This window comes from Agelaius tricolor, unplaced genomic scaffold, assembly GCF_023055355.1.
Source record: "Agelaius tricolor isolate 1412-34295 unplaced genomic scaffold, bAgeTri1.0.p SCAF_1, whole genome shotgun sequence".
In the NCBI taxonomy this organism is placed as follows: domain Eukaryota; kingdom Metazoa; phylum Chordata; class Aves; order Passeriformes; family Icteridae; genus Agelaius; species Agelaius tricolor.
In genome coordinates this window covers 85481470-85493487 of record NW_027269261.1, presented here as the reverse complement: position 1 = coordinate 85493487, position 12018 = coordinate 85481470, and the positions used below count along the sequence as shown (strand labels likewise).

The following is a 12018-nucleotide window of genomic DNA, read 5'->3' as shown; positions in this document are numbered from 1 at the left end:
CCAGCTGTGTCTCCTTCCACTCACCCCCAAGTTCTTCACCAGAGTGACAGTACAAACAGGAGGAAAGGCCTGCTCAGCAATAACAAAATCACCTCTGTATTATCAAGGCAGTACAAACAGGTGCAAGCCCTGCTCAGCAATAACAAAATCATCTCTGTATCATCAACCCTGTGTTCAGCACAAATCCAGAACACAGCCCTGTACCAGCCACTGGGAAGAAAACTTACTCCAGCCAAAACCAGCACACCATTACTGTAATACAAGGTTGCATGGAAATTTCAACTTCTGTAGTTCTATATGTTTTATACTCAATTTGGTTTTCAAGATTAGTACTTGTGGTACTTCTTTTGTGTAGTCAATAATGAAAAGCATATTTTCAAAAGGTTGATAAAGCATTAAACTTATTCTGTACAATGATATGTGATAGCATTGGTAACTAATGGTCCTTTCAAAACAAGTAACAGGCTATTTATTTGCTCTATGATGAAGGTGTGCTAATTATACCCAACTATGGAGTAATTTCTTAAGCTAAAACTGTTGTTGTTTGTAGTGAATCTATACCATTCCTTATAAATTAGGGCAAAACTCCCACTGAAATTGGAGGTGAGAGGGAGAATTTATTTTACCTTGTGATTTATAACTCCTCTGATTTGTTTATACCTGATTCCTATTGCAATATTCTTCAAGGTGTAATGAAAGAAAGGCTTTTTATTCAGTATCCTAATACAGGGAAAATATAGCTTATGGGATAGGAAACATGGAGTAAAAAGAACAGGTTTATATTTAGGATTTTCACAGCAGAGCAACAAGGCTGTTTTTGAAATTAACAGCAAACTATAACTAAGTTTGTTATCTGTTGAAGGCATGCAAATGCCACAGTAGTACAGAAAGGGTTCTGCCTTGTTTCAAGTTCAACATATAAGTACTTTAAAAAAAAAAAAGCCTTGAAGTGATAAAATCATAAGAAAAAAAGATAAATCAATTACCCATCTGGGAAACCAGCACACAACCATTCTTTTCTGGTTGTGATTTTATTTAAATTTAACAAAGTCTTGCATTTACATGTGATGATTTTATAGCATTGGACACTGAAAGTACATGTTTAGAGATAGATATAAGGTTTAAGCTATAAACTCTGTGGCCTTGGTGAAAGAAAAACATAAAAGCATTGATTGAATTTTTTTTATCATAAACTGTTTTAAGTGACTTCTTACTTACAGACCAAAGATTATGGGCATAACTACAAGACAGCTGATGATTTAAGTAGCAGTAGTCAAAGATGATAATTGGAAGAAACAGTGGAAGATAAGGAATTTGGTTTTTTTGTAGATACTAACTCTTTCCTAGTTTGAAAATTTATTGTTTCAGTCCTACAAAATGACACTAGATCATTTTTAGTAGCAATAAAAGGTTGAGGATTTCTTTTAAAATAAACTGACTTAGTCTTAAGTATTTTCTAGCATTAAATAACAGATTTTACTGTAAAACTCATCACAAGGTCCTTATTTGCCTTTAACAGTTACTCTCAGGTTGTGAAAATACCATAACCAATTTGTCTGAGCTAAACTGCCCCACCACCTTCCACCTGTGAGATTCTGATCTTCATTGGAATGCAGTTTGCAGCATTGCCTTGAAATTTTATGGGCATATCTCTATTGTCCTTCTAGATGCAGGCTTTTAAGATCATACTTTTATAGCCTGTAAATATTTGCCTTTACATACAATATTTGCCTTTTTTGAGATCAGATTGAAGTTCAGATGCTTAAGAAGATGGAACATCGGGACCTATGTTAATGATTGGTTCTCATTTTAATTTTGGATAATAACAGTTTGGTATCAGAAGGGGTTATCCCATAAAGCTCCTCACATAGTTCTGGAACCAAAGCTTACAATAAGACCAGGAATAACTGGAGGTAGAAGGCGAATTCTGAGGGACACTGTCCTTTGTAACTGTAGAGAGGCCTTCTGAATGGTATTTGTGTTTTCTTCAGGAAGGTGGTAGTTCTGTTAGGCATGGAGAAAACATGTGGAGATGTCATGCTTCTTCTGGACCCCACAGAAGAATAGTAGTCATATCTTTTTGCTTGAAAAGAGAAATTTTGTATTTTTTAAAAACAAAAACAAACCAACCAAAACAAAAAAAAAAACCACAGACAAATACACTCCCCCCGCCGAAAAAAAAAAAAAACCAGCCAACCAAAAATTCTACCACCCAAACAAATGACAAACCCAAACCAAAACAAAGCACTTGCCTGTGTGCCGAATTTTAGTTCTAGGGCATAGATAGTAAGATATACCTTCCCTTTGGATATTAGTTGTCCTAGTTCTTTCCCTTTTGTACCAAAATACTTAGTCAGAAAATGAGTGTAACCAAAGTAGGAATTCCTATCCCCCAGAACAATTAGAAAAGACTTTCTAAATATTTCCTCCCTTGAGGAACTTGATTCAGCCGTTGCAAGAGCAATAATTCTTAATTTCAAAAGATGTAATAAAATATTTTTTTCCTACTTCAGCATAAAATTAAAGAGGGTCTAGATTACATCTTTATTACCTTAAACCAATTTAAAGTTCCATGCCAGTAGTGAACCTGATTCTTGTGAAAGGCAAAGCATTAAAAGAGAGCAAATGGAGAGTTGAAAGCTCCTATAATAAGAGAAATTTTCCATAAACTAAAGATATTTTGTGAATATGCTGCCTTAAAAATACTTTAAAACTTGCTATATCAAAGAAAGAAAAGTATCTGGGAAAAGACTGAGCATTTCAAAATAGGAATTGCCCACATGGTTATGGGCTTTGGCTAAATTCTGTCCCAAGGTTTTGTTAGTTTTTGACCTTTGTTAGGGCCAGGTCTGCTTGCAACCAAGATTAATATAGTGAAGTCATGAGGTCTGCAGTTCTGTGATTTCTTTATTTTTTTTTTTGGTATTTTAAAACCTCAGTAATTATTTCTAATAGCTTTGTAGTATATATTCAAAAGTGGCATGCATGCTTCTAACGAGAGATTTGCTAATTGTAGAATTGGCACAGAATGGGTCAGGTTGGAAGGGACCACAGTGGGTCATCTGGTCCAACCTCCCTGCAAGCAGGGTCATCCTGGAGCACATGGCACAGGATTTCACAGCCTCTCTGGGCAATCTGTTCCAGTGCCAGGTTACCCACGCAGTAAAGAAGCTCTTCCTCATCTTCAGGTGGAACTTCCTGTGCATCAGTTTCTGCCCACTGCCTCTTGTCCTATTGCTTGACACCACCAAGAAGAGCCTGGAAATGTTCTCTTGACACCCCATGCTTTAGATACTGACACACATTGATGAGGTCCCCTCTCAGACATCTTTTCTGGAGGCTCCCTCAGCCTTTCCTAGTACGAGGAAATGGCCTCCTTAGTCTCTGACCTTTTTCTTGGTCAGAATTATAACTACTTTTTATAAGACTTGGAATTTACTGATCAGTATTTAGCATCTTCCTTATAAAAATGAACATTTCAGAGTTGCTGAAGAAGGATAATTGCATTCAAGTTAAATATATGTCAGTATAAATTGTGTTGTGCCACTTTTGATTTTTGCTTTTTCCCTAATCCTGAAAAAGGAATTTGAAATGCAGAGAGCCTAGCCAGAGTTTTGGATCTTGTGGAGATAACTTAACTTAAACTTTCCTTCTCCTTCATTTATTTAAGTAAGAAATAGTGAGGAATGTTACTAAGCTGTTGCTAGTAATAGGTTTTAGTTTTCTAAAAAAGCTGGAATCCATGTTATCCTATATAAATGGACAAAACACAATTTACTACTTATTAATTAAATAAAAACGTGAATGTCTTATCAAATGTGACCTATCCCAGCACTGTTACCCTGTGTGAGGAATCCATGTCAAAATTCAGTACAGCTGTGTGGTTATTTTGTGTTCTCCTTATTTGTTCCACTGAAGTTATTGATGCTGACAGTGTACTGCATTTAAATCATTGCTAGGACACCAGGACTGTGTCCTTCCTCATACAGCCATTTTACTGTAGAAAACTTAGGCTAGTGACAGAAATGCCTAGGAGACAAAACTTGTCTAAAAAATATGCATGAACTGCCCTGCCTTTTAGTTGATCAAATTGATGAAGTGCTTATGGTTGAGAAATTAAATTCTAGCAGTACTTAATGCAATAAACAACTTCAGAGACTTGTTAAACAATTCAGCTTTGCTTTAGTTAATTACTTTGAAAATCTGTCTATTGTGAGTAAGATAAAGAGCAATGGAGATTATAATTATTATACAATAAAGTGTTGTCACACAGTCTTATAGTCTTTTCTCAAGGGTTTAAAAATTCTCTCATTGCATGGTATATTACAGTGCTATTATGCTGTGCAAATGGGACAGATATTTTGACTGAAGATACCAGCCCCTGGTGCTCTGGTAAAAATGGTGCCCAGCCAGTTTTACAAGGCAGTGCTTTAGGGGAACGTAGAAATCTGGGGTTTAGGGGAGAAGGGAAAAAAAATTCCAAAACTCAGCCTAAAAAACCCAACCAATCCAAATCCCACCAAAAAAAAAAAAAACAAAAAAAAACAAAAAACAAAAAAAAAAAAAAAAAAAAAAAAAAAAAAACAAAACAAAAACAAAAAAACCAAACGAAAAAACCCTTCTCTCTGTTCAGACTGAGTGGGCTGTGTGTATAATATCTGTAACTTCAGTTTGTGACAGAAACAGTTCTCTTGTTGTCTTCAGTTCCTATAGCAATGCTTTTCTAGGTTTTGGAGGGGTTGTTTGCTGCTGATTGACAGATTCCTTCCTTTTCCAGTGTTCTTATGTATATATACTAACTCCTTCTCCTCTTCTACATGCTCCTTGCAAGCAGCTTAGCTGTCATAGGGAGAGCTGCTGGTCTCTGTGAGGCTTCTGTGAGCTACTGACTGAGCTCTGTCAGTAGCTCATCTAACAGTGTGTAGCAGTCACCTACATAGAGGAGAAAATGCCAGCTTTAGTTCTAAGTGTTAACAAGCTCTAAACCTAAACTAGTCAACTGCAGGAAAACTAATTATCATGGTAAAGGAAACAGAAAAATGGCTTGTTGAAGAACTTGCTAAAATAGCCTTGTTTCACCTAGAGATGGCTGATAGTACTAAATTGAATCAAGCTGCAGTGTAATAATTGTGTGTTAGCATTCCTGCTGTCCACCTTACCTCCTTGTTTGAAATCATGTTCAGTGCATTGGTGACAGGGCAGGTTGTCTCACACAACCTGCTCCAGTTTACACTGGGGAGTTTATCACTTACACTGCTGTTGTCAAAATCATAGTTACTCAGAGTCAAATCCCATATTTTCTGCTGTTGCACAAGTTAACTTTCTACTTGTGTTTCCTATCAACTCTACCTTCTAACAATTTGAAAAGTGGAAATGTTTATAATGTGAGCTTGGTACTGAACTATCTTCTGAGCAAATACTTTTCTATAATATTTTGTGCTTTGCATTGTTTTTTACACAAATGAGAAGGGACTGTTACCAATAACTTCTAGTTATGGAATAGAAAATGTGAGTTTAGAGGGGCAAAAGCTTTTAAACTTTAAATTTTGTATGCTTTTGCTCTTATGAGCACATATCTTTATTTTCTGGTCTTGTTTCAGGTACGTTCCAGTAATGACATAATGACTTCATCAGTGAGGATAATTAAATAATTGCAACTTAGGCATGGCCTTTTAGATTTAATGTTGTTGCATTTTTTTTTTTTTTTTTTAAGGATTGATTAACAGGGATATATTTGGCTTTTGAGAAGTGTGTTAAACAAAAAAGATCTGCAGCAGGAGAAGTAATTGAGCTGGGTACTAGCATAACATTAAGATAGCTTTATGTTCCTGCTCATACTGCTAGAAATCTTCAACATCTAATCAAAATATTGCATATAGTCATATACCAGGGCATATATGGGACACATATACCATTTAGCTGTATAATTTGTTTCATCATTACCTCCTATATTCAACTTTCAGAAAACAGATAACAGCAAAATTTTAATTCCACAATCTGCTTGTAGTCAGATTCACGTCTATTCTGTGTTCTGTTTCTTGTTTTCCTCAATCAGTGGTTTTTCCATGCTTCAGTCTCACTTTGTTTTATGCTTAGTTTTCATTACTTTTTCCAACGAAATGTACATATTTTAATGGTTCATAGGTAAAAAGCAAAAGCATCTTCCCCAAATCATGAGTGAGAACAAGAGCAAGAAGGATTTGTACTTAATCAGTTTTTTCTCTGTGACAAAAAATGTCTGCCTCAGTTTATTGACCTCAGTTTCCTTTTGAAGTTTTTGGTTTTTGACAAGTGGAAGGAAAACACCATTATGAGGGAGTACTTCTGAGGATTTTCTCATTTCATTTTCTTCTTTCAGTGCTCTTGTCTAGTATCCTCTGTAATCTACACTTTCTCTTTTCAATGAACTGAAGAATTTCTGGGAATGTGGAGTGTCAGAAGGGAAGTAGTTATGAACTAGCTTGAGTTTCAACTGCTGCAGGGCACAAGTGGTATACACCTTGAGAACTGGGAAGAGTTGTCTGTAATATGGCTAGGCTCTAAAAAATAACACCCTGGGAATTAAGTGAAAACATGCTTTGCTTGAATATCAAAGGATAGTGGACTTGATTTTGTGTAAACATAACTGAATAAAGTATCAGAAATTAAGGTCAACCAAAAAATTCAGTACTGCTGTCTGCATAATGTTGTGACCAACACTATTATAAAAAAGAGGATTGGAATAAGTGTATTGTACTACTTCCCCACAATGTTCTCCAACAGTTGCTGCTTAAGGATTCTCTGAGCCAGAGGACAACATGTATCTCTTAAATTAAAGACTTGTCTTTTATCACTTTATTGTTTAAATGTATGTAATTGTGCAATTTAGAATATAACTTTAAACTTTGACATTTTGTTTGGCAAAGAGGGGAATTTGTCCTTCCATAAAGAATAGCAGACATCTTCAGAATTATAAGATTTCACAACTCTGAACTTTGTGGAAGAACAAGCTTCTTCAGCATTCTGTTACATGTATTGGTGCTAATAAAATATATGACAGTAATAACACAGTATTTGAGATAACTGGCTATCTGAAAGTCATTCAGAAAACTTTTTTTTTTGTATTTAGAAAAGTATGGAGAATCTTTGGAAGGAATATATATTTCATCTTCTGTCAAGAAGTGGCATGAGTGACTGCTCTTGTTTATTCCAGTTTAGTCAGGACAATGAGGTAGAGTCTGTAGTGACTGGTAGCATTTGTTCTTTTTTTTTTTTGTTTTCTACCCAGTGCGACTTCTCTAGTACTGAGGGAGAGAATATTGTTGAAAACTGCAGTCAAGCAGTAGGAGTTTCACCCTCCAAGGAAAAGGGCCATACTTTCCAGTTGCACAGAAGACTTCAAGTTTCTGTTTGGAAGCACTCTAGTGTGTGTGAGACGAACACAAGGCTGTGCTAAGTCAGCCTGGGAACTGAGGTTGTTTGTACATAATGTGTAGCACCTCATGTCCCTGAGGTTACTTTATTGTACCTTATAGACTGAAATAGCTTGGTTTCCAGGAACTTGGATATTGTCTGAACAAAAATGAGTATACATTGAGGAGTGGGTAGGTATTTAGGTTCACTGGAATTGTTCATGCAATTGAAGGATATTTTGATGTGTTCACATTGATCAACAGGAAAAGTATTTATTTTTCTGTACCGTAGTTCAGGAGGATACTCAAGATATGTACAGATAGTCAATGATACGACCTTTGGTACACTTCAGTTTATGAAGCTTTTTGAAGGAGACGACTCTTGCCCAGGATTTGAATCCTGTCTTCATAGATGCTTGTCTTGCTAGTCAATGAAGGGAAAGTTATTGTGTACAGATAACAAGGTCTTTATGTTCCTTGGGAATTGTAAGAGTTTTGGGGTCATAGTCTCACTTGTATGCAATAAAAATGAGGAATAGCTATAATAGGGTCATATTCTAGCTTACATACTAAGTAAAATCATACTTTAATACAAAATTTTTAAGGGAAATAACAGACATTACAGAAATAACTCATTCAAACCTTATTTTTGTCTGGTCATATCTACTGTAATGCTGCACAGAAAATGCCTACTACCAATAATGACTTCTATAGAGGGTATGACACTGAACTACTCAGACCTCGTATTTGATTCAGCATCAATTCCTCATTTCCTGTGTAGGATGGTTTAGGAGTGGTACTCCCAAATTTAGTACTCCCACTAAAAAGAAAACCCTCAGCTGCTCCCCTCTCCTTCTCCGCTGGGAGACAAAAGGCAGAGATCATCGGTGAAGACAAGAACAGTTTACTGGAAACACCAATGAGATAAGAAAACAAACAGTAACAGCAACAATGCTAATAACAGTAATGTACAAAGAGAGGGTGATTGACATGCAAAGTGTTCGCCCCAGCCCAGGACACTGAAAAACAATGGCAAACAGCTCTTCTGCCTGACAGGCATTCCCTGTGACTGGAAAGGAGCACCTTTCTTGGAAGCAAGAGCCCCTGCAAGTGACCTAAGGTGGTACTGAGTAACATTGGTGTGTTGGCCATGTCCTCTGGGCACAGCTCAGGGCAGCCCAGAGCTCCTGGATCAAGTACTCAGGTGGGCTCAGGCTACCTAGCAGCTAGTGACTACAGGCATGTGCTACTGCACCTGGCTGCTGTAAAACATAATTAACTGTCCTGGCCAGAACTAGGACACTCTGCTTTTCTATAAAGACCTATTTTTGGGGATGAACTTTTTCCATGTTTGGAAAAGTGATAACTGGGTGTTTCCAAGGGGTAATTTTGTGGAAAAGATCAGAATCTTGATAAGATTGGACTAACTTACAGTTGTTTGGGGCAGGAGGGGGACCTGCAGGACTTTTTAGCTTCACTTGGGTTCTCTGTTTGCTCCTATAAGTTCTGCCTTGTGGGAACTTAAACTTGGGTGAGTTATCAAAGCTTTTTGAGTTGCAGAGAAGCACTTCACAGGTAAGACAAAGTTTTTGCCTTGATTGAAAAACTTTACAGGGTCCTGGTGTCCAGTCACTGGATGTGGGACTTGTGTGAGGGGAGGCCAGGGATGCCCTGTGCTGGACACAGCCAGTTCCAGCCCACCCACTGCAGGGCACAGCTGAGCCCACAGCTGAGGCAGGGGCACCCCAGGGGACACTTCCTTAAGAAATGAGAAAACAATCCCAAGACAGGAAGGAACTAAAAGGAGTGGCAACAGTGGAAACCCTAGGGTCAGAGGAGGAGAAGGTACTCTGTTGTTGAGTAAATATTCCTGAAGGATGGCAGCCCCTGGAAAACCCCTGTGGGGGAAAAGTATGGAATAGCAGAGACTTCAAAACATTACACCCACCTCCTTGTACTGCTCTTTCTCTCTGAAGGAACTGGGTATAACCTGCAGTGAGAAGAAATAGGGGTGAAGTTGGGAGTGAAAAGAGCCATTGAGGAAAGATTTTCGTAGTTGTGATCTCCTTGCTGTTGAGCCATGAGCTGTCTTAGTCCTGTTCACCCCATTGTAAGCCAGCCCACCCTCAGCCTGCTGAGGGGAGAATGAGTGAGTATCTGGCTGGGTGTTGGGCTGCCAGCCAGGGCCAACCCAGCACAGAACCTCAAAGTGATTCAGTCTCTGTCCAAGGTTTAGTCTTACAGCAGGCTAAGGAGCCAGACTCTGAACATGTGCTCTGGCTGTGTCTGTGTCTGAGGTGTGCCTAACCATGCTTGGTGTTCAGGCAGCCTGGAAACTGTGCTGGTGCTAAGGGCCACCATTCTGAGCTATGAGTAGGGCATAGTTTAAAGATGCTGAAAAATAAACTTAACAAAATGCAGAGGCTACCTGAGATGACTGACTGACTGGGCAGTTGACAATTTTGTATGGCTGGAAGCATTACCTTCAGCTCCTTCTAAAAAGATCTGATACTGGTTTGTAGTAAGATAGTAAGAGATAACATAGCTGGCCAAGCAACTAACATGCTTGGAGATGTAATGTTGGTAATGGCGTGGTGTAGGATGCCTTTCCCTACTCTGTGCACAAACCACCACACTGAGTTACATGCTGTGGATCTCTGTGTGGGGAACATGAATAGAAGCTAGATAGTTTGAAAACATTTATTCTGTATTCTTGGTTTGCCTTAAAGAAAAATGTTTACTCTTTTGGGGGCATTGTAAATGACCTTTAGCTGTTGGGGCTTTTTTTCCCATAAAATAAAACTTCAGAAATGGGATTAATTACTTCTAACTAGTAAAAGGGGAGGATCCTTTAGTATCTCTAATATCTGTTTACTTTTGTTTATCAAAAAACCCTCTTTATATTGCAGTTTTATAAGTTCAGCCATTTTCTTTGCAGCAGTGTTTGACTTTATGTTTGACCAATACATCTCTTCTTGGCTCAAGGAGACTCTGGCCCCAGGCTACAAAAATCCAGATGTAGATATGGTAAGAGTTTGGTTTGACACACTTGCACAAGATTAGCGAAGACTAATTCTTGGTTTATGAGCTTGCAAACTTCTTAAAGATGCAGCTGGTGTGAATAAATATGTAATTTGGATATTCCCATTTAAAGAGGTAAAATAAAAAATATAGTCTTGAGTCATCATTCATTTCCATAGAAGGATTTGTAACTGTTTTTCTTTGTAGGATTGTTGTTACAGATGGTTCCTCAAATTCTGTTATGTGTAACTATTTTGTCTGGAAGGTTATTATCTCAATATAGTTACTGCTTACATGATTAAAAGATTTGAATTTTTTAAGGCTATTATAAATTAAGTTTAGTTGTTTCCCTGATCATCTTTGTTTTACAAAACCTAAATAAAAATGGAAAAAAGGGGAAACTTGAAATCCTTTAGAAGGGAATAACTTAAGCATTTATACATCCTTATAATTTTAAACTGTCACTAATTAGCAGTTCATCATTAATCAACCTGGATGGGAGAGAAAAAAGTCAATGCAGGTACTGCTAGTTCAATGATTTGGCATCATCTACGTGGAAAGGATCTGCTGAAGAATTATCCCATGTTAATTTTTAATGGATTTTTTCCAAAATGCATAGTTGCTCTTCATTGTTCTCTATTATTTATTTCTTTCTCTTTATTATCCCTCTAAGTATTATCAATACTGGAAACGTTCTGACTCATTCAAGAAAAAGATTATATTATTCTAATGTGTTTTTTAAAACAAATTTATTCCCTCATGATGAAAACAATAGTGTTGTTTTCAGAAGTACTTTGCTCAGAAATGAACATTTGTTTTTGAAGTAAATGTCTGTCTGAGAAATGCCAGTGCATAGTTAAATTCCTTATTAGAAATATAGAAGTAATTCTCATTAGGGATCTATCAGATGCAACCCCATCTGAAATATTTATGAGTTAGTCCAACCATAGTTGCACATAGCTACACCTCGGTGATCAACTTGGATCATCTGGGACCTTCAAATGAGTTTGTGGTGTAAGGAGGTTGATTGTGTCCACCTGCCAGAAATGTTTTTATTGTATATAATTTTAACAGCTAGCTCTGTGTTTTAAAGAGACAAATTGCCCCCAAAAAGGGAAGGCAAGTGCTGTGTCTGTGCTGACTTACAGAGCTGGCTGAGTGTTAAAAAGCCCAACAAAACAACAATAAACACAACCAAAAAAGCCCAACAATCCAAAATTAAAAAAACTTCACACTGAGCCATCTAAAACTATGTTGCAACATCTGAAGACACCTGAAATCCTGGCCTTCTGGAAAGGTTTTTCCTCACTGGTTGATCTCTGTTGTTGTCACTACTCTGTGCAGAAATACATTCTGACTTAGTGTGAATGGAGCAGAGATATGTCTGTCACTTCTTGTCTGGTGAACAAATGAGGTTTCTACTGCTGCTCTTACAGGTACTTTTAAATACCTTTCAAAGGGGAAACAAATCATACAAAAACAGACTGCTGCCATCAACAGAGGTAGTTTCCTATACAGTGAAATAGTTGGAAAGCTGGCCCTTGGCACTTGCTTCCTGCCCCAGAAAGAAGTAGAGCAGGATGAGGAGGTGAGTCCTCTGGGGCAG

At 37.5% G+C, this 12018-nt stretch overlaps 1 protein-coding gene across 1 annotated transcript in view; it reads left to right on the top strand.

Moving 5' to 3' along the window:
• ERICH1 (glutamate rich 1) overlaps positions 1-12018 on the top strand; it is a 66442-nt gene that overhangs the window by 16562 nt on the left and 37862 nt on the right. The gene's annotated exons all lie outside the window — the stretch shown is intronic.